The sequence below is a fragment of the Diabrotica undecimpunctata genome, chromosome 6 (genome assembly GCF_040954645.1).
Source record: "Diabrotica undecimpunctata isolate CICGRU chromosome 6, icDiaUnde3, whole genome shotgun sequence".
NCBI lineage: Eukaryota > Metazoa > Arthropoda > Insecta > Coleoptera > Chrysomelidae > Diabrotica > Diabrotica undecimpunctata.
The window spans coordinates 138,928,519-138,951,941 of record NC_092808.1 but is presented as its reverse complement, the minus strand read 5'-3'; the positions used below and the strand labels follow the sequence as shown (position 1 = coordinate 138,951,941).

The following is a 23,423-nucleotide window of genomic DNA, read 5'->3' as shown; positions in this document are numbered from 1 at the left end:
TGTAATAACTTTGATATTTTTATGTCATTTGCTTGTGAGTGGGCTCACTGAAAAGATCGTAAAAAAACATGATAATAAAAAAAAAGAACCTTCTATGACGAATAGGAACCAAGATGGCAATTTTTTTCTTAAAATCACATTTCCATTGTTTATTAACATTAAGAAACGAAAATTAAACTATTATAAACGAAGATCTAAATTTTATGATCCATTTTATAAATAAAAAGGTATAACCGTTAAAGTGATGGTGCTTAACTCTTTTTAAATTGTGATAGATCGATATAATATTATCAAAATAATAAGAACTGTTCTATTGTTATCTCCCGGAACATTTGTAAAATCCTGAAAAAAGCAATGACATAGTTTTTTTTTAATAATTAATTAAATTTTGCTATGATTTTGTAAGAAATAATTAAATTTTATCGATTAATGTATGTTGTTTATATAAACATATAATAATAATTATTAATTATTCTTGTAAGTACAAAAAAAATCCTTTCGAAATGTATTTTAAAACCATTTATTCAGAGAGTTAAAAACTTCTGAAAAATAAGTCGTTTCATCTTTTAATTTAAATATACATATTTTTAGTATTAATTTATAATTAATTCTGTATTTACATAAATAATATACAATAAATATTAAAATTTTAATTTTGCTTATAAAATTATAGTATAATTCAATAATTTTTTATGGAAAAAATTATTTAATTTGTTTTTCGGAGATTTTCCGGGAGGCGAAAGTAGCCAGTTCCTATTATTTTTTCCAGATACCCCAGTTCATAAAAAATGAGTGTTCTGCGTGCCATAAAAGCTGAGTAATTGTAAAAATAAAACAAAGTTACTAACATTTTTTATTGCATAAGTGTTTTTTGCAATTATCAAACTCGCAAATTAAAGAACTTTTTAAAATCTACAACTTTTATATAAATAGTTTTTCCCCTAAAATGGATAAGAAACGTTTTATAGGCAAACAATATTTTTTTAGTTATCATAAACTACCAATCATATACCTTTTAGAACTTTCAAATATCTGTATAAGTAAGATTTTTCCGTGAAATCGATAATTTTTTCACAGATAAACTGAACTATTATGTTAATCTGTAAGCAATTAAGGAAACATTAAACAAAAGTTATTAGTACCTGTGATGTTGATCTTCGTTTGAACAGAACCTTAGATACATTTTTAAAGTTTTTAAAATCCTTTGAGTAACTTAATCTCACTTGGGTTCTAGAATTTTGCATCGGCCAATATGGAAACAAAAAGCCACTTTTAAATATATTTCTAACAGAAAACTTTTTATTTAATGATAGGAATATTTTTTAATTCAATGACTTTTGGACAAATTTGGAGATAATTCAAAAAGTATCAACCTTTGCTACTACTTGTGAAATAAATAAAAAACAAATAAAATATAAAAATATTTAATGAAAAACTTCATATAATAGTATAAAAAGCACGGGATGGAAACATATACATTTGGACATTTTGTCTTATATACAAAAATATAAGAGAAACATACATTATTATGGATGATGTTCTCAAGGAACTTAACCTACATATAATTTAATAAAAAAACAATCTTAAAAGTAATAAAAAACAACAAACATCAGTCTTCAAGTATCCAGAATTGTTGGGTGGACAAAAGAATCAACGGTAACTTGTGTGGCAGTGAGATGTTAATCTGTGTATTTGTCGAAACAAGATCTGCAAAAAAGAAAAAAACAAAAAATGAAAATCATGCTGTTTTATTAATATCTACGAAAAGCGAATGTAATAACCCTGATTCTATTTCAACCTTGTTTATTGCATATTCGATTCAGCCTTGTTTTTGAGGAATTCTATTGCAAGGTCACGCCGCAACAGATGCAGCGGTATATTTTATTAAAACTTTATAGAAAATAAATCTCGAGCAGTCGAAAAAAAAATGAAGAAGTAAATTAATCGGATGACTATCAATAAATAACCTTAAGTCGATGTAACCTTGATTAATGCAATACGGAAACCATCTAGGCGATCGATGTCTAGTACACAAGAAAAGAAAACTAGTTAATAAAGTTGTTTTGCCATATAACCTTTCCGATATTTAGTCATAATTTGTTTGTTCTCACAAGCCGTAAAGTATGATTTTCTCAAAAATCTTACACAAAAACTGGACTAGCTAAGCTGGTTTAAGGTCACTACACTTAAAACTACAGATCAACAAACTTTACTAGATAAATAAATAAATAAAAGTGATGCGCGGCTTTGTATAAAGTGACTCAAGGTCGATGCACCCGCTGAAGGGGTTCGAATCATATTTCTGGGGTATACGTTTAATGTAGAAGTTATTAAATCTCGTAAAGCCCACGTCTTGTGATGCTCGACAACAGAAAGTGTCAATGATCTGGGGGTCAATCAGCTGGCTCGCTTATTTTGGTAACTATGTGATCTGCATTGAAAATTTCACTCAAACAAAAGAGAATAATGCATGGGCGACGAAATTAAAATCGCTACACGTAAACCGCATAAAATTTCGTCGAGTATCAGGAAGTTCACATCGAAAAAAATTTAAATATTCTGAGAGTATTTTAGTGGTTCTCATAAGTGAGAATAGCGGCTGCATATGCTGCAATAAGTTATGAAATTGCGGGGGTTTGGAGTGGGCGAATGACTTACAAAACTTTCGGTCAATAACCGATGAACACTAATATGCGGAAGTTAAAACATAGGTACTTACCATAGTCTTTTACGGCGGCAGCTGGAAGTTTGTCGACCACCGTTGCCTCGGTGGGGCCACATCCTTAATTTTAGTATAGTCCTGTTGGATCTAGGCCCTTGCCTCCCGTTTTCTGCATCGTTAAAAGTCTTTTTTATCGTTAACTGTCACACACTAGTACTGTCCGGTAGGATCTAACTTGTCTCCGTCCATGATTGCGAAAATTTCGTGTTTAAATTTACGAAAAATTTAAAAGAACTTGTAAAAAATGGCACTAAATCTCTCAATATAGCCCAGTGGGGTCAAGACCTCCGAACATGCTGCTGCGAGAAGAAGCGAGATGAGGATGAGTTTGGCACTGTGCGCGGCTAGAGAACGACGTGAGAGCGAATGGCTTAGAGTGAGTCGCTAGAAAGGAGGCGCTGGGTTTAAATGGTTGATGGGTCGGTGCGCCGACGGTGAGCGCCGGAGTGGGGGAGGTGGCGTCCCGGCGGTTGTCACTCCAGCCCTGACCCACTCACATCGACTAAGCCTTGCCACTGAACCTTTTTGCGGATGGTTGTTTGGCGTGTGAGCGTGTGTAAGTGGAGCATGTAGGAAGTCGGAAGTGTTGTTGATTCTTTTTTGCTTTTATTTGCTGGATAGATACTATCAAGAAACAAGAGATTATCGTTTATTTATTATTTTTACAATGTATGTGAATGTATACAGGGGAAATTCTATTTGTTAACTGAAATATTTTGGTAAGAACCGGCTAATTTCTGTTCTTCTCGTTTAAATGTATTCTCAGATGCTACAAAATATTAAATATATTCTAAATATCCGAGATTTGCATAATAATTAATATTTATTACTTGCTTTCAATGATTTCTTTTTCTAATTAAACTTGAATGGAATACCTATATTTTTATTATTGGTTTAATTTTATTTCTACACATAATTTAAGAGTAGAACCTTTTTCTCTCGCGATCACTTCGTCTTTTTATCATCTGAGTATAGTTAATCGGTCAAAAATTTAATGGATTTTAAGATTTAAATTATTTCTCTCGTTTTTGGTGTTTATTTTGTAATTGTTGGGTTATTTTTACTCATTTTTATTTATACTGGGTATCTTTTGTTCGACAGTTTCTTAATTTATTTCTCTTCCAGCATTTTGTCATACCAGATTAGTTAAGCCATCTTGTTTAGGCACAGTGAGGTCTAGTTTGTAATCATTTTCATTATTTCAAGTGATTCTGTTCGAGTTATGTATCTCACCAATTAAAAATGTTCTAAGTTGATATATATTTTTGTTTTAATAAATATATATCATTACTCTTAATTCTTCTTTAATTGGTACGTCTTTTTCTTTCAGTACCCTGTCCGATTATCGACCGTTGGCGATCATATTGGCAATAATTAGCGGTGGTCTCTTGATACCATTCTCGAATATTTCGGAGCCAGGATCTTCTTCTTCGGCCTGGGCCTCTCCTCCCGGCGATCTTACTCTGTATTATGATGTGTAGAAGGTTATACTTCTCTGGATGTCTCATTACATGACAGAAATATTATAACTTTCAAATTTTTATCGGTTTTGTTATTTCTGTGCTCTTTTTCATTCGATATAAAACTATTTCATTTCTTATTCGATCAACCCAACTTGTCCGCAATACTCGTTGATAAATGTACATCTCAAAGGACTCCAATTTTTTCATTAATGTCTCTGTAAGGGTCCAGCTCTCCATAGGATACAGCAATGTGGAGAATATGTAGTAGCGTATTAATATGATTTTAAGCTTAAACGGAATATCTCTATTAATTAGAATTTTCTTTAATTTATAGAAGGAGACTCTGGCTTTTTCAATTCGTTTTCTTATTGCTTTATTTATTTCTCAGTTATCGTTAACGTTTGCGCCCAAATAGGTAATATTGTGGACTCTTTCTAACTCTATTCCATACGCTCTGATGTTCGTTAGTTTCAACTCCGTTTTGCTGATAACCATAAGTTTTGTCTTAGAAGTATTAAGTTTTAGCCCATATTCATCGGTTGCCCTGTTTATAAGGCTTTGCAGGTCTTCTTCATTGGAGGCAATAAGTACCGTGTCGTCTGCATATCTGAGATTGTTGACATTATTTCCGTTGATTTTAATGCATGTATCTTCAACTAAGGCTTTTTTAAAAATAAATTTGGAGTAGATATTAAAAAGGAGAGGCGATAGAATACATCCTTGCCTCACTCCACGTAGTATTTTCACTGATTCTGTCGTGTTGTGTCCAATTCGTATGTTTGCACATTGATGTCAATACAAATTTTTGATAATACGGAGGTCTCGATCATCAATTTCCACCTGTTGCAAGACATCTATAAGTTTGTCATGGTTAACTAGTTCAAAGGCCTTTTCGAAGTCGATAAATCACATATATACCGATTGTTCGATATCCCTACATCTTTGAACCATGACCTGCGAACTGAAGAGTGCTTCTCTGGTTCCAAGGTTGTTTCTGAAAGCAAATTGTGTTTCACTTAGTTGTACTTCTATTTTGTTGTAAATTCTCGAGTGCAGTATTCTTTGGAAAATTTTCAGTACATCACATATTAGACTGATAGTGCGATGATCGCTACACTGTTTGGCATTTTTTTTTTCGGTATCATTACAAATGGTGACAGTAACCATTCCGTTGGTACGTAAGTTGTATAATCTGTACTTCTTATATTTTTAATTTTTTGGTTCTCTAAAGCCTTATTTTCTTTTTCTAGAATATATCACAAATTTTGTCTTAAAAAAATTTTTGCATTTTTTTGTTTCCCAATATACTATTAGCTCGGGGCAATAAGATTTTTCTCAGGACTGTAACAAATCCGGGTATCTGATTTTTTTTATTTATTATGGGTCTATATAAAGAAAACCTATAGGTTTTCTGTAGATATATTCGGTGTGTTTTTTATTCGCTGTGTCTAGGTTCACGCTAACTTGTACCATTGATTATAAAACACCCATTGTGTGGTTTATAATCAATGCTTGTACGCAAATCAGAAAGTTATGTGAAAGAAACGTCATCAAGCAAGTCTTCTCCCTCTTTTTGTCTGTTTTTCAATGTGCCTCCAGTAAGTTGTCGTTCCATCGTTTTCGTGGTCTTCCTACTGATCGTCTTCCTATTGGGGAACCGTCTCTTGCCATCTTTACTACTCTAATTGTTGTCATTCGGCATTTTGATAACAACGCCATTCAATTTCAGAAACAACTTGTCAAATTTGATAAGCCATATAGGATTTTCACAGATGGGTCAAAATTCATTTAAGGAGTTGGTTATGAGGTATATATCCAAAACAATCAAGAACACATTATGTTCAAATTTAAACCAACAATGTTCCATTTATTCTGCAGCACTCTTTGCAAAATATCAAACTCTGGAATGGACTATTAAGAAGAAAATCATGTCATTTCATCAGAAATGTCATTAAATCAACAAATAGTAATCCTATCGAATTAGAAATCTGTGTTGATTGCTTTAGATAATTCGCATAAGTATATATACAAAAACAGTATTATCTTCAAAATTTTAGAAAATCAACTAAAGCTACTTAAAAAAAATAATTCTGTCTCTTTCATTTGGGTAAAGGGACATGCTGGTATCTCGGGTAACACCAGAGCAGATTATTTTGCTAAAGAAGCGACTTCAAAAGAATTAGAAATTAGTTGGCTCAATAGAAGTGATTTAGTCTCGCTGCATAAACAAGAATTAAAAGAAAACTGGGAAATTGAATGGAATGCTTTCTGTAACAGAAGTAAAACCCTTTATACAAAAATTCACCCTGTTTTACCTACTGCGTGTTTGCTGCAAGAAGTCATCCCAATAGAAGAGTATATTCAATGTTTGTTAGATGTCTTGGTACTCATGCCACTGTGAAAGCCTATCTTCATAGATTTAATTTAAGTGAAACAGTAACACTGACGATATCAATCATTGGAATCTTGGGTGCATATATAATGATGCCGCTATTAAGTATCTATTAGACAATCTGATTAAAAGAACAAATACCTCTTCCTCAGAGTCAATCTTCTATTTTATATATCTTTCGTCGTAATATTAGGCTTAACCAAATTTTTTGGGAATGTTTAAGTAGGACTAAAATAAAAATTTAGAATAGAATGTGTAATGTGAATGTATAAATCTAGCTTTGTCCCTCTGTCTATCCTTATGTTATATATTTACCTCCTAGCCGTTGCCTATTTTGTGTTGTAATAAAGTCGCTATAAAAGGCACCTTAGCCTGAAAAGTATCCCTATATTATATAATCCCTGGTTGGTTCTAAATATTCACTTCAAATTGATGTAACCCTGGGCCCTGAAAGTAACGAATGAAAGTATGGTTTTTGTTGATCTACTTGTTTCTGGTCATACTGATGTTTACAATATATTTTTAATTTATGGAAGCTGGAGTATGTTATGTTAAAAAACCATTGTTTTTTAATTGGTAATGGAGCGCATATTGCAGGGTGGGCGCTCATTTGTACAATTAGAATTTAAATCAACAAAAATTTGTGCCCTAGATCTTGTTTCTCTCTCTTATACACGCATCTACCTGAGCGCCCGTCCTGTCATTTATTATTAACGATTAAAACACAATGTTTTAAAACAAAATAGGCCCAAAATACTTATCAGGAAATGGTAGAACAAGGTTTGAACTTAAATTTTGGTCCTTGGTGAGTTCAAAAATAATGTTTTTTACTTTTGCGTTTTTCTCAGTTTTAAATTATTTATACCTCGAAAACGATCAAGTTTACAGAAAAACTACAAGAAACTTATTTTGTTCAGAATCATAAAAAAATTATCCTAGCAGAAAAAATTGATGGTTACAATATGTTTTAAAAAAATTGTTTTAAAAAATGTGAACAACTTTACTCCTGGGCGACCCCTTGAACCTTATTTTGGAGTATCTCATGAAAGTAGTTTATGAAAAAAAATCTCAGGAACATTTTTCCGAACGAATTCGAGCTTTTCGCCTTGTCTATATGTCGATATTGCAATATATTTAATATTTTTTCAACAAAACGAAGCAAAAGTTGCCCTTACAACGATATTATTGAATTAAATACAGAAAAACCTCGATATAACGGACCTCTATTTAACGGACTTCGGATATAACGGACAAAAAATGCGGTCAAATGTAGAAAAAAAAAAATAAAAACGTACTGTTAATACATGCTTAACCCGTCCCATACCACTGTATTTTACAAAAATTTCAATAAATTTTAGCATAAGAGGACACATTTCTAGATACTTTCAAAAATTGGTTTTTCAAAAAATTTGTACCTTCAGTGAGAAAATTTCAAGAGAAGAAATTGAGAATACCGCCAGCAGAGGTGAAATGTTTATTACTTTTAGACAACGCTCCTGCTCACCCCTCTGAAAATATTCTACGTTCAGAAAATGGCAACTTTAGCTGTATAGTTTTGTCAAAAAATAGAACATCACTTAATCAACTCATGCATCGCAAGTTTTTAGACGAAGTAATGGTTGTATTGCACGATAGAGATAATGCAGAATATCCAAGAGGACAGCGTAGCTTGCAAAACTTAAGGTCTTACAATTTAAAATCAACAATTTTTAATTTTTCTGCAGCATGGGAGGAGGTGAAAGAACAAACATTAAAACACGGTTGGAAGAATTTGTTTGATGGCCAAGATGCATAGATATAGAAGGCTTAAAAGTTACTGATTTCTGTAGGACAATACATAATAATGCAGGAGAACATGTAGCTGAGGAAGATGTTTTGCAATGGCTAGAAGTAGATCTAAAGAAAGTGACCCTGGGCTAGAGAAGGTGACCCTGGATATAACATCAGGACGGAACGTGAAATAGCAGATCAAGTTATGAACCTAAAAAGTGAGGATGAAAGTGAAGTTAGCAAAGAAGATGACAAAACAACACTGCCAAAAATAAAATTATCAGAGGTAAGATCGCATCTCGACGATCTAATAGAATTTATTGATTATATTCATCAGATAACGAAGTTCAACTATATTCTAAGCATTTTCGTAATTTTAGAGAGTTGATCATAAAAAAAGCAGCAAACATCAAAATTGCAAACGAAACTTGATTCTTCTTTCAAAACATGATTACCGACAGCAAGCGCGTCGATATCAACAACAACGTCACTTCACGACGAATGTCCAAAGACAATTAAATAGAATTTTGTTTGTATTTTGTATTTCTTATATATATATATATATATATATATATATATATATATATATATATATATATATATATATATATATATATATGTATATATATATCTGAATACAGTGTATATATATATTAAAGAAAAAGTGTTTTGATTTATTTTAAACATATTTTTATATAACGGACTTTCGGCTTTAACGGACACACCGTTCCCCCAAGTAGTCCGTTATATCGAGGTTTTACTGTACATTTGTATTATTATAATATCAATTATAAATTTTATGTAAACTGTGGTAGCTATAACCTGTATACCACGCCAAGGTTAATATTTTACCGAAAAATTTCATGACCATTTTACCGAAATATAAAAGGTGATTTCGGACTGAATATGTGATACTTAATGATCTAAACTAAACGTTTATATTGTGGTATTCTGTATTAATTATAAGAAACTTAGGTACTCAAAATACAGTTTTTCCCTTTTCGGTTTTATTAAATTGTTTTTTCCATGTTGTAAATTTTTGACACTAATGTTGGTTACAAATCATTTTCATTTTTAGTATTTTAACAAAAACAAAGATTATATAAAATTATTGATTTGTTTATTTCTATAGTTACAAAATAAATCATTTTCTGTAGGTATATTTATGTCTATTTATGTCTTATTCTTAATTTCTTTTATTATTTTCATATAATTAAAGAGAAATAGGACCTATGCCTGTTATTATAACATTTGCAATTTGATTAACCAAGTCTGAGAGACTTGCAAACCCCTTAGAATGACATTCGGGTATTACAATTCATTGGAGCGAGGTGTATTGATTCGTGTTCGACGTGTTGAACGCATCATATCTTATTATCTCTCGCAGGATAGGTCTTGGGTGATCCTCTAATTCTGCAAACCTAATTCTGACTTTTTCTGCCATTTTATCTATCACCCTTACTTGTTGTAATTGTTTAAACAGAAACCGTTTGGCGACGTATCATGCGAGAGATGCATACGTGATTATTGTATGATGTTGTTTATCAGTCTCATTTTCGTATTTTTGGCAGTTTGCTTTTTCTCATGAGTTTTCGTGAGTTCTCTTATTGTTGCTCTGGCTGTTGCTGTTTTCTGGATGGTTGTGTCTATGTGTTGTGTGAATGTTAAGCCTTGGTCCATAATGACTCCTAGGTATTTCGCTTCTCTTTTCCATTAGATGGGATTGTCTTGCACTAACAGCTGTTCCTCTGGGGTTTCTCTTTTCTTTTTGAATATGATTGCTTGTGACTTCTGTTTCACTGTATTTGCGGCTGTTCGGTTAAAGCCAATTTAATGTTTTTCAATTCATCACACTAAATGTTTATGTAGTACAAAATTATATCGTTTTTACTCTTAAAATGTAATAATTTATCAGAAGCGATCAACTAACGTTTATTTAAACTTTGACAGTTATCTGTAAAGTTCTTTATCCTCAAAGGGAAACCAAATAATACAAAACAAATAGGTACAAACATTGGTAGTGCTTACATATTTTAATAAAGAAGGACAATGACTTTACAATAAAACTAAATATAAGATATCAAATTCCACACAACTTATATTATATGAAAACCAAACAATTCCTTTGCAATATAAATTTAAGTATCGATCTAAAAATACGCATGTTACGATGTTATATAATTTAGTTTAGTATATTGTGTCAAAGCAGTCACTATAACTAAAGCATAATAAGTAATGGATTCGACTGTTACTTGATGAAAATTCATTTTATGTAACAATAAAACACTGAAAACTTTGTTTTCAAAACTTCCACAAAATTTATTAAAATATCTTATCACTACAGCTGTTTCGGCAGAGTGCCTTTCTCAAGTGATCTATTTTTGGTATCTGTTTACACTTTATAGTCTTTAACACATTCGCTGCCTATCGAAGCGGATGGAACGCGGCTAGGAGCCATTTTGTTTTTTGAAATTTAAAACAGTTATTATTTCTTAATATTGCGTTTTTAAGGTATTATTATCATTATCTTAAAGATTTTCATAATTCTGTCAAATTCTTTTACATTACGCGCTAGCGCGTGATCGGCGCTAGTGGTCCATTTTCTCTCCCGATAGCCGAATCACGCACTCGCACGTGTCCTGATGTATTCTTATTTATACTAATTTGTAAGAAATAAGTTACAAAGTAAATCAAATGTATTTAAACACTTAAAATGATAATATCAAATGAAATGAAAATCAAAGTGCAAAAAATAAAATACTCCAGTTTACAAAATAATAATACTTTTGATAATATAAACGTAAAAGTACTAAAACTAACACTCCCTAGAATACACTTATTTTCTTGTATATATGTAATTTTATATGAATATTTCAGCGCAGTCTAAACAATAGCCAGGATCTCCAGGGCAAGTTGAACATGTAGATCGTATTATTTCTTTTGCCATTTTGTAGCAGTTTTTACACTGCTTTCTCAAAATTTTTCCAGCCTATTTTTCCTGTGGTGTCTTAAAATGTGATTAGAACTGCATGGTGCTGTAGGTTTAGAATATTTCTTCAACAGTGCTCTTATTACTGACAAGCGAAACTCGTATATTGCTGTCGTTGATCCGGAATATTTATTGTACAGTTGATGGGCATTTAGTAACATCAACTGTAAAATATGTCCAACAATTTTAGAAGGCCATCTAAGAGTCTTTCTTTCACCCGGATAGTATGCAAGCATTTGATCTTGCTTATCTACACCAGACATATATTTATTATCTTGGATCATTGGAGTCGGTTTTAATTTCTTCTCTTATCGTCTTGTAAGAATTTCCAACATATCATTCTTAATTCCAACAAAATCTTTGTCACCTCCTGCATGTACAATAATTAATATTTGACCTTTGGCCACAGGAACATGTTGTAGACATATCGTATCAGGACCAGCAACTTAATGTGGAGTCATACGTCGCTATGTTACCAAACCCAATGGTAACTTTAACATCATAGAATATATCACCATAATAATGTAAACTAAATTTAAACAAACAATTTTTAACGGGTTTTTACCCACATATTTAGTGGCTCAATACATGTATGTCCACCTAGTGCACTGATGATGGAATATGAATTCCGAAAACGTTTTGTGATATAGCCCAATTGGGTTTTTTAAATTATATACCTTTTATAAAGGATTTTTAATAAAAATTTTTGTTATATACGGTATACAGCCAACTACAGGAACTTATATTCCTTGTGGAAGTGATATAAACCATCATCCCATGATTAAGATGTTGTATGACTGCTATGGAGACACGTTTCATCAATATAGATAATATCATAACCCTCTGCTTTATATTTTTCTATTTTTCTTATATAATCTGTTCTTTTGGCTCGATCCATTAGTATTTTTTTGTTGACCTTAGTTTCTTGCCATTTAAGACCTAACTTCTTCACCACTCTTGTGAACGACGATAATTTTCCTTGACCAGCGTTGTAAACAGCTAACATTGTAGGTCTGCTGCCATGTATATTTAATTTAGCTCTCCAGGCCTAGAAAGCCCATGGCTTGGGTTACTATTCTTTTCCATTCTTTTCTGTTTGTTGCTTTATTTTTCCAGTTTGGTAAACTAAGTTTTTCTATGTCTTTTTCAACATCCTTCTTCCACCTGGTTTTCGGTCTGCCTTTCTTCCTTTTCCCTCCTATTCCTTCCATTAGCATTCTTTTTGGCAGTCTCGTGTTTTCCATCCTTTGGATGTGTCCCAACCATCTCAGTCTTTGTGACTTTATGATCCCTACGATATTCGGTTCTCCATACATCTCCTCTAATTCTATATTTGGTCTTTTTATCCATATACCATTCCATAATTTACCTCCAAATATTTTCCTGAGGACTTTTCTTTCTAAGACTTGCAGCAAGACTTGCTCGGATTTGTTCATTGTCCATGTTTCACTGGCATATAATACAATAGGTCTTATTACTGTCTTATATATTCTTATCTTAGCCCTTCTAGATATGTTTTTGCTTCTTAATAAATTGTTTAGTGCAAAAATACAACGGTTACCGGCCATAATTCTCGCTTGGATTTCTTCCTTCTTATTTGGTCTTCTCGTGAATGTCGCTCCTAAATACTGGAATATTTCTACTTCTTCGAATTTATATGTTTTTTCATCTGTTATTACTGTCAGATATTGTTCTTGTAGGTAATCTCTTTCTGTCCATTCCATATATTTGGTCTTTTCTTCATTTATGTACATCCCTTTCTTTCTCGCTTTCATTTCTAATCTTTTTATTATTTCTTTTAATTCTTGCTTACTTCTGGCGATCAGTACAATGTCGTCAGCGAATGCTAAGCATTGGTGTTTTCTTTGATATATAAGTCCTGACCTGTTGATTCCAGCTTCTCTGATGGTAACTTCGAGGACGATACTGAACAACAGCGATGACAGTGGGTCTCCTTGTCGCGCCCCCTCACTGACCTCAAACTTATCTGTTTCTTCGCCATTTATTTTAACCCTATTCTCTGTTTTTCGGAGTGTTATTTTTACCATTCTTATCAGTTTTTCACTAATTTCCATTTCACGTACTGCTTTGTATATTTCTTTGCGTTTAATCCTATCGAACGCTTGTTTAAAGTCGATGAATAGGGCCATTGTAGGTTTTCCATATTCGTAGCTTTCTGCTTGTATTTCGCGAAGTAGGAAAATTTGATCCACTGTGCTGCGCCCTCTTCTGAATCCACATTGATATTCCCTTATGTCATTATCTATATTTTGAGATAGCTTATCTTTGATATATACTGCAAGTATTTTATATGCAACATTTAGTAGGGCTATTCCTCTGTAATTGTTGCATAAACTTTTGTCGCCTTTTTTGTGAAAAGGGCACAGTGTCGCTTCGGTCCATTCCTTCGGTAATTTTTCTTGTTCCCATATGTCTTTTAGCAACTTTTCCAAATGCTTAATTAGTACTGGTCCTCCATATTTAAACATTTCAGCTGTTATTTCATCTCTTCCTGGGCTCTGCTGCCATGAATCATTGCAAAGGTATAAACTGTGTTTCTTATAATTTCTTCGTCATAAACATCGATGTTTGTTTTTGGTTTTGGCTGATTGTTTTTTTATTCTGGGAGATTTAGAGATGTTTCCAAACTGCCTAAAGAAAATGAAAAATTAGAAAGGTTTTTCCTTCTTTAATAATTCTTTGGACGCTACTCTTAGAAACTCCAGTGGCTTCAACAACCATAACAGAAGATTTCGTGTTGTTTGTTTTTGCTCTTTTTCAAAAATTGATACATTTGATACATTGTGATGAAGGCACTGTAAAGGAAATGAAATATAAAAATATTTTAATTAAATAATTACGATTTATCTAAAGATAAATTAAAAAAACATATCACGTGTATGTTCGGTAGGAGTTATAAAATGTTTTAATTTTTCTATAAGAAAAAACCAAAACCTTGTAATTTAGTTATAATTCGACAAATAATTTAAAAAAATGTTAAGATTAACTATGTACATATCATTTTAAATAAGTATTATAAGCAAAATAAGCATTTTTAATCTTATTTTTATCAACAAAAATTAGTTTTTAATTTACTATTTACTTTAAAAAGTTTACTTTTACTTTAGAACACGATATATAAAACAAAGATTTCAAAAAATATAGACCCAAATCCAGTGGCGGATCTAGAAATTTTTGTCAGGGGGGTCATGGGTCTTGAGGGTGATTTTGATACAGGATTTAGATTTTTGCACCTTTCAGTGGCTGATCCCCAGAAATTTTTTGTCGGGGGGGGGGATATCAATTTGTAACATTAATTTATTCCTTATTGCTATACGAAGTGGAAACATGGACTCTCGGAATTACAAGTATGAGGCGTAATAAAATGTGTGTTTTTCGAAGAATGCTGAAGATTTCGTGGACAGAGCACGTGACCAATAACGGGGTGCTGAGAAAAATGGCTGAGAGAGAACTCCTAAATATTGTAAACAATAGAAAATCGAGTTATCTAGGACATATTCATAGAGAAGAAAAATATAACTTATTACGACTCATAATGGAAGGGAAAGTAGAAGGAAAAAGAGGTCCAGGAAGAAAAAAATGCTCCTGGCTGAAGAATGTAAGAGACCGGATAGGCATGGACACACATTCGATACTAAGAACAGCTCAAGATAGAGAGCAATTTGCTGTAGTTATAGCCACCCTTCCGTAATGGAGAAAAAACTTAAGAATAAGTGTAAACAGCATTTTAGTTAAATTAATTTATTCAACAAAAAACATAATATAATTAAGCAATAGTTATTTCTATAATTAGGCATATTAGGCTATAAGTGCACAGTGCACGAATCGTCAGCAACAGCCGGCAACGAGTGGTAAATAAAAGTTCAGTGATTAAAAATACTATAAGAAAAGTAAATATTGTATAATTTTATAAAAATGTATTCTTTTCGCCTATCCGATTTAGTAAATCGCTCTATGATTGCATCAACATCTTGAGAAATTTCAGGATGCACATTGATGAGTGCTAAACCAGTTAACAGAAGTTCTGTTTCTAAGCCAAGTCTTTGGACGGTTAAGCGTAGAACGCTCTGTTGTTGCTGCACTGACTGGCAGTGTAATTAATATTTGCAGAAATATTCTGATATTTGGATACATACATATGAATATCGCAGTTTTCTAATACTTCTAAAATACAATCAGGAAGTTTTCCATTATTTTGCACGACTCTTTTCCACTTTTGAATCCACAGTGAAAACTCTTGTTCTACTGTGGAATATGCAGTAAGTAGTTGGTCCAATAATATCCTGGAAGGTGGAAGTTAAGATATTATCCAAAAGGGGTAAATAACTAGATCTTCGGAAATATTTTTCGCAAGAGTTAGCAGATTGGTTTTGACGACAGGTTTGACGAGAAACTGTACGAGGCATCTTCAATTCAATGTCTAGTTGTTCAGCTATTTGTTTACTTCATAGTAAAGTTTACTAAAAACAGATTCAGCATTTCATCTTTTATTTTGAAGAATGTATTTAGTGTCCTCTATGGCCTCAGTAGTCTACTTAAAATCTAATTTTGGTGACTGAAGAAGACGACTAAGTGATACAGTTGTACCTAAAACATCACTAAGACAAACTACTGGTTCACAGTTTCACAAATACCTTGGACAGCAGCCCCCAGTTCCTTTATTTGTATTCACTAACGTATCAGACAGAGCTAATGCAACTACAATATTCACTTTGATATTTATTATAGATAAATTATACAGTCTCAACAATTATAATACATATCCAAATTACAAAATCCAATTCGTAGACAAAACTGAAGATAAGAAATACCCAATAAAAAATAAAAATGTGCTGATATCGTGCGAAAAGTCAGGTCATGTACATTGAATGAGCAATAATGTGTGAACGGTAATTCTATCTCATCGATAATCGAACGATTCTCTGGCACTCAAATGACGAATTGTCAAAATTTGAAAATCGCTTAACTCTAAATTCGCGGAAGTCAGGTTCTTAATCGAGGTATTACTGTATTTAGAATTGTTGATTTTTTTAAAGAGCAATTTAAAAAGGCTTCCGTATAATTCTACACTTACCCCTACAATAAATGAGTTTGAATTATTTCAACTCTTGACTTCCTGCTTATAGGGTTGATGGGTTTTAAATTATTTTTTTTTAGGATTATTTGATTAATATTTAATTTTGTTTTGGGGGTGGTCATGACCCCCGTGACCCCCTCCTTGGATCCGCCACTGCCCAAATCAATATAAATCGTAACATTTGAAGTAGTTTTGAAAAAGAGATTATCAAAAATAAAATATTAACATATCAATTGAAACAGACTCCAATTTTTACTGTTTGGCACCATTCTCAAAAAACAAAATAAATAAAGAAATTTTATTTAAATTTCCTTAATGCCCCTTCTTTGAAATTATTATAAAGTACCTACATATTCTATTATCCTTTTATCAAATTTTAAATGATAAGTAATAATTAATTGTTATAGACGTACCCTTTAAATTACTTTGAATTAAACAAATGTGTCTTGAGAGAAAACAGTTTTTAATAAATTTGATTAAACGGCAGGGAAACGGGAGAAAATTTACACAAATGGGTTAAAGGTAATACTGTTAAGTCAACAAAACGAAATAACCAAAGTTGATTTGGTTGCCTAGTTCACTGTGTTTCGCATGGAAGGGGCGACTGAACCAAATTTCGTCTGCCGTGCCGTAGTAAGGAGTGGTCAAACTAGTCCTAAGAGCCGCGCGACCGACCAAGGCATGTAGATAAGCAACAAACGGACAAAATATACTCCTTTATCTTGTATCTGTTTTTGAAGCAGGTGGGCCTCATTGTTTAGGGACACTCGCGATTATCATGACTCGAACTCTGTCTGAAGCCTCTGATGAGTTCTATTGTTGTTTTTCCACTAGACTGCCTTAAATTTTTCAACCAAGACGTGTGTTATGTCAACTTCTGGTTATATTTTTTGGCACATTTAAAAAAATAATCTTTTTGAAAACGATTTTCGGAGTGGAAATCGAAACGTCAAACAGCAATCATACAATGTTATTTTCATTAAAATTAATTGTGGCTTTAACCCATATAAACATAATATTTGATTTAGACATACACCAAGAAGAAAGCATCAAAATTCTTTGTTAAGATTAAAAAATGAATTGTTAATTTTGAAGAAAAGAAAACAGGTCTAGGAATTTTCCACTGGGAACTTTCCCTTTATGTTAAATATAAATCCTGCATGATCGACGTAAAACAATAAAAGATAATATAATATTAAATTCCCTTCTTTGAATTTATTATAAAGTACCTACATATTCTATTATCCTTTTATCAAATTTTAAATGATAAGTAATAATTAATTGTTATAGACGTACCCTTTAAATTACTTTGAATTAAACAAATGTGTCTTGAGAGAAAACAGTTTTTAATAAATTTGATTAAACGGCAGGGAAACGGGAGAAAATTTACACAAATGGGTTAAAGGTAATACTGTTAAGTCAACAAAACGAAATAACCAAAGTTGATTTGGTTGCCTAGTTCACTGTGTTTCGCATGGAAGGGGCGACTGAACCAAATTTCGTCTGCCGTGCCGTAGTAAGGAGTGGTCAAACTAGTCCTAAGAGCCGCGCGACCGACCAAGGCATGTAGATAAGCAACAAACGGACAAAATATACTCCTTTATCTTGTATCTGTACCACCTTGGCGGAGATACCAGGAGGGCGGATGAAGTAAATGTAATGACCTCTCCTTGACGCAACACTCATGTTTATATAATCACCAACTTCTTCTTAGTGGGCCTCATCCACCCAAAGGTTATTAGCGACATTCCTGTAAAATTTGTAATAATATTAAATTTAACATTTGTAACAATCAATCATTGTAACAATTAATTACAATTTGTGAACAATTGAACATTAGTAACAATTAATTGTTGACTGTCTTTGATTTACATATTTAGGACAGTCTATCAAGAAGTGCTTTATACTGTCTACTATATTGCATGTTTCGCATTTTGGAGGTTCACTATTTGAGAAGAGATAGGCATGAGTATACCTACAGTGTCCAAGTCGTAGACGTGTAATAATAGTTTGGCATCTTCTACTTCTGGCTGTGGACTTCCATGAAAAAATATCACTTTTGGTGGTTCTGAGTTTCAAACTAGAGTCATTCCACTCCCGATTCTACGCACTTAACACCTTATTTTTGGAATAAACTTTTAGATCGCCTGCGATACTCCGACACTCTGTTTGTGATGCGTCACTGGTGATCCCATTCTTCATTCCCTTCTATGCCTATATGAGATGGTATCCATAGGAAGTGGACTCTTCTGAAATTTTCTTGAGCTTTCATTAATTCGGCCCTAATAATTTTCTCAATGGGGTGTTTGGGGTATACATTTTGCATAGCTTTGACTGCGCTGAGAGAGTCAGAAAGGACTGGACAACAAGGGATGTTTTTAATATTAACTTGCTTGATAGCTTTGAGCAAACCACATAGTTCTGCAGTATAGGTGCTGGAATTAAGAGGAAGTTTAAATTGAAAAGTGTTATTTGGGGTTACCACTGCTACTCCAACGCCAAGTTCACCTTTGGATGCCTCTGTATAAATTTTAATCCACTCATCGTATTGTTGATCTAGGATTGAATTTAGTTTAACTTTAAAAATCATAGGACTAGTTTCATGTTTATTATATATACTTAACGCTGTAATGACTTTAGGCTGTTCGATAGCCCAAGGTAGATAGTTATTGGTATTCGTTTAAAATACTGTTGGGAATTAAATGTTCAGTCTGGAGCTATATAATCGGATTCTCTCGTAATAAGGTTTGGGGACACGGGGCTTATTATTGTAATAATTAATATATTTGTTACTAAAAGTATCACAGTAGAGGGGTTTTTTATATTTGAGGCTATAAATGTAGCATGCGCTAGAGCTAAGTATATTCTTCGGTAATTTAGAGGTGGTTCTCCGGCTTCGCTTAATATGCTTTCGGAGGGAGTTGTCCGGAAGGCTCCAAGTGCAATTCTAATACCAGCGTGGTGTATGTTGTCAAGTTTTTTAAGTAGTGTTTTTGAAGCAGGTGGGCCTCATTGTTTAGGGACACTCGCGATTATCATGACTCGAACTCTATCTGAAGCCTCTGATGAGTTCTATTGTTGTTTTTCCACTAGACTGCCTTAAATTTTTCAACCAAGACGTGTGTTATGTCAACTTTTGGTTATATTTTTTGGCACATTTAAAAAAATAATCTTTTTGAAAACGATTTTCGGAGTGGAAATCGAAACGTCAAACAGCAATCATACAATGTTATTTTCATTACAATTAATTGTGGCTTTAACCCATATAAACATAATATTTGATTTAGACATACACCAAGAAGAAAGCTTTAAAATTCTTGGTTAATTTTAAAAATTAATTGTTAATTTTGAAGAAAAGAAAACAGGTCTAGGAATTTTTCACTTGGAACTTTTCCTTTATGTTAAATATGAATCCTGCATGATCGACGTAAAACAATGAGAGATAATATAATATTAAATTCCAAGAAATTTTACAAAATAGAAAGTATAATAATACAGCTAATGACTATCTCTATACTATCTATATATTTTTTATTTTTTTAATGACTTTAGTGTTTGTCGTTTATTTGTTACTGGGTATTAATATATGACTTAAAGTGAAATTATAAGTTTACCTACTTTCTCTGTGAGTTTTTACAAAGTAGAAGCTTTTGATCAGCGTTTGTTAATACCTATTATTAGGAACAGAATAAATACATTTTACCGGAATTTTTCAAATGTACACAGTTAATACCAAGAAATAAATAATAGCTTTTATGTCTTTATATAAAATTATATCTTTAAAACTAAAAATATGGATACCAAATGGGTAAATAGATTATTTTATGTCAAGAAAAGAAGATATGCGTGAACAAAAAACTAATAGTTAGTTAGTTAGTGAAACTGAACGCCAACAAAATAAATTGCTTGTGCTGGAAACCAAAATATTGTAAAGAATCATAAAACATTGTGGTGGATGTTAAAAGTTGATAAATAACATATCATCATTATCATCATCTTTGGCTCAACAATCCTCTGTGAATACTGGCCTGCTCTAATATTAGTCGCCATTCCTTTCGGTTTTTGGCAACCTGTTGCCGTGTTCTGATCTCTAGTATACCTAAGCCGGTCTCTACTCCATCTAACCACCTAATTGCGGCCGGCCTCTGATTCTTCTTCCTATAGGTGTTCCTGTCGTTATCTTTTTAGCAATCATGTTGCCAGGGATTCGTATTATGTGCCCGGCCCATCTAAGTCGCTGTGTTTTAATGAACATTACGATATCTGGTTCATTAAAGAGTTGGTATAATTCGAAATTAAATCTTTTGCGCCATTCCCCTTAATCGTTTATAGCTCCAAATATTTTGCGGACTATCTTATGCTTGAATTTTCCCAGAAGTCTTTCATCCTTCTACGTTAAAATCCATGTTTCCGCCCTGCATGAGAGGACCGGTCTCAGCATTGTTTTTATATAATAATTTTAGTTTTTCTTTGGATATTTTTTGAGTGGAATTGTTTTTAGAGTCCATAGTATGCCCTATTTGTAAGGTTTATTCGTCTTTTAATTTCTTTACTTGTTTTATTGGTAGTAGTCACAAACGAGCCAAGGTATGTGAAGCTGTTAACACGTTTAAAGATATGACTTCCAAATGCTGTTTTTCGTTCCTCAGTTGCTATAGGATCCTTTGTAACCAACATTGTACTTGGTTTTGTCTTCTTTGATGACTAGACCAACCTGTTTCGCCGCCGTTTCCAATTCAAAAAAATATTGCTCGATATCTTGCTTGATATACCCTATTATGTCAATGTCGTCAGCGTATGCTAAGATTTGTATCGATCTATTGTAAATAGTACCGCCATCTCTAACTTGTGTGTCCCGGACTGCCCTTTCTAAGGCAATGTTAAGTCGGAGGCAAGCCAGCATGCTCTTGTCTGAGTCCATCCTTTATCTCAAAGGATCGAGAGTTTTCTCCCTGTATCCTAACGTTGACTTCTAAGTTAGACATTGTCATTATCGTTAATCGGATATTTTTTTCTGGTATACCAAACTGACGCATTGATTGGTACTAGTACTATCCTCTTGACACGGTCGGATGCGGCCTTGAAGTCGACAAATAGGTGATGAGTTTCAATGTTAAATTCTGTTTTCTCGAGGATCTGTCTCATTGAATGAATCTGGTCATAAATAACATATAATCAGGGCAAAAATTAATGAAAGGAAAACAACCCAACACTTGAAAGGGGGCCTTATATAATTTGAGAAATAAAGCTAGTATTATTAGAGATACAACAGTTAGTATACTGGAGAAATCCTAGAGAAGAAACTTAAGAATAATAGTGGTTCCCAAAATCCCAAAGTCCAAGGAAAATAGAAGAGAAGAAAAAACTGTAAGTAACACGAAAGTAGCTGTTACCTTTTCAGGTCGCTGAAAAGAAAAGGACATTAGCAAAAGCTAAAGCAGCTTAACTTTTTAATAATTATTATTATTATTATTAACTTTTGATAATGAATTAATAATTGAGAAAAGTTTTGTACTTCATTGCGACATATGACAGTTAGTAGATCTTTTTCTCTCATTTGGTACATAACCATAGTACCTTTAAAGTCCTGTTTTGTTGAAAGGTTCAATATAATCTTTGTTGATAAATTAAGATATTTTTTTGTAATAACTGTTTATGTAAAATAAAAATAAACATGTATTTTTTTCTCTTTAAACTAGGGGTTTAGAAAAATCTTTGTTTCAAAAAGTATTCACCTTAAAAATTTTTAGGAAAGAAAAACCCTAAACCTTTCTCTCTAAGCAACAAGAGGATTTTTTAAATGGCGTCCTAATTTTAAATAGTTTAGAAATCTTTTTGTATAGTGTTTGCCCATGACATCTCCGTAAGTATTTCTTGATTTCTTTTTCGTAGTTAGTTCTAAAAAAAATTAATCCTTATCCACGACCTTGCTCTCCAACCAAAACACGAATAGCCGTTCGCAAACGTTTCAAATTTTTTGCTTACCATATCTCCAAGCCCAGTAATTGTTCAGTCCCCCTTTTAGCCCACTATAAGACGTTTTTAACACTTTTCCATATAGAGGACTGAGAAATAAAATAAAAAGTGAGTAAACTATAAGAACATGGAATATAGAAAAAAATATGTCAGTACTTCCGAACGTTTCTTTATGGATACTAAAAGATTTATTATTTAAAAACAATAAAAACTGAGCGATAAATTTGTAGAAAAAAAGTTTTAATTACTTAAAGAATTTGTAAAAACATAAAAAATCTAATTAGTACGATATTTAGTTTTTTTTTTTGACTTGACGTCAGTGTTATGGTTTATTTAATATTAAAATCATTTTGTGGTATATAAATTATAGATAGACATTGCAGTTTTGATTAATCAACTAAAATTTAGTGCACTTTAAATATTCCTGGAAAAATATGGACGTCAAATTTTCATTTAATCACCACTCTGAAACTTTTTTGTTGTAAATTAATGAAATTTATGGCTACTTTTTTTAAAACATTTAATATATATATATATATATATATATATATATATATATATATATATATATATATATATATATATATATATATATATATATATATATATATTATACTAGTGATTTTTCCCGTTGCATGGGACGTGATATCCAGTCATTTGGCGCTATATAGTCACTCATTAAATTTTTAAAATAATAAACTTCTTGCATGTACAGTAAATATAAATGTGTCATATCATCCATAGTTTTATGTGATATCTCGTATGTCGCTATACGTTCAAGAATATGTCAATAACGAAGATGCTGTGTAGTGCCCTTTTTGTAGTCGCCTGGTTCATTTTGTCTACCTTAATATATTTGTTATATTATCCGTTTTCATTTGCCATGTCGCATGTTAGAATTTGATCATTTGTTTGTTTTGTTTTCAGTCAGAGGCCTTATTTAAATCAATAAATCAAAATTTAACTTAAAGTTTGTCTATTTCATCCATAGTGTACTATGATATCTCGTATGT

General features: G+C 32.3%; 1 long non-coding RNA gene across 1 annotated transcript; it reads right to left on the bottom strand.

The window, feature by feature from the left end:
- Positions 1–1,410: 1,410 nt before the first annotated feature.
- LOC140442875 (uncharacterized) lies at positions 1,411–3,293 on the bottom strand. Its single transcript, XR_011951164.1, has 2 exons — positions 2,720–3,293; positions 1,411–1,707 (listed from the first exon to the last, which is right to left on the bottom strand). It is a non-coding gene; the product is annotated as an uncharacterized lncRNA (long non-coding RNA).
- Positions 3,294–23,423: the final 20,130 nt, after the last annotated feature.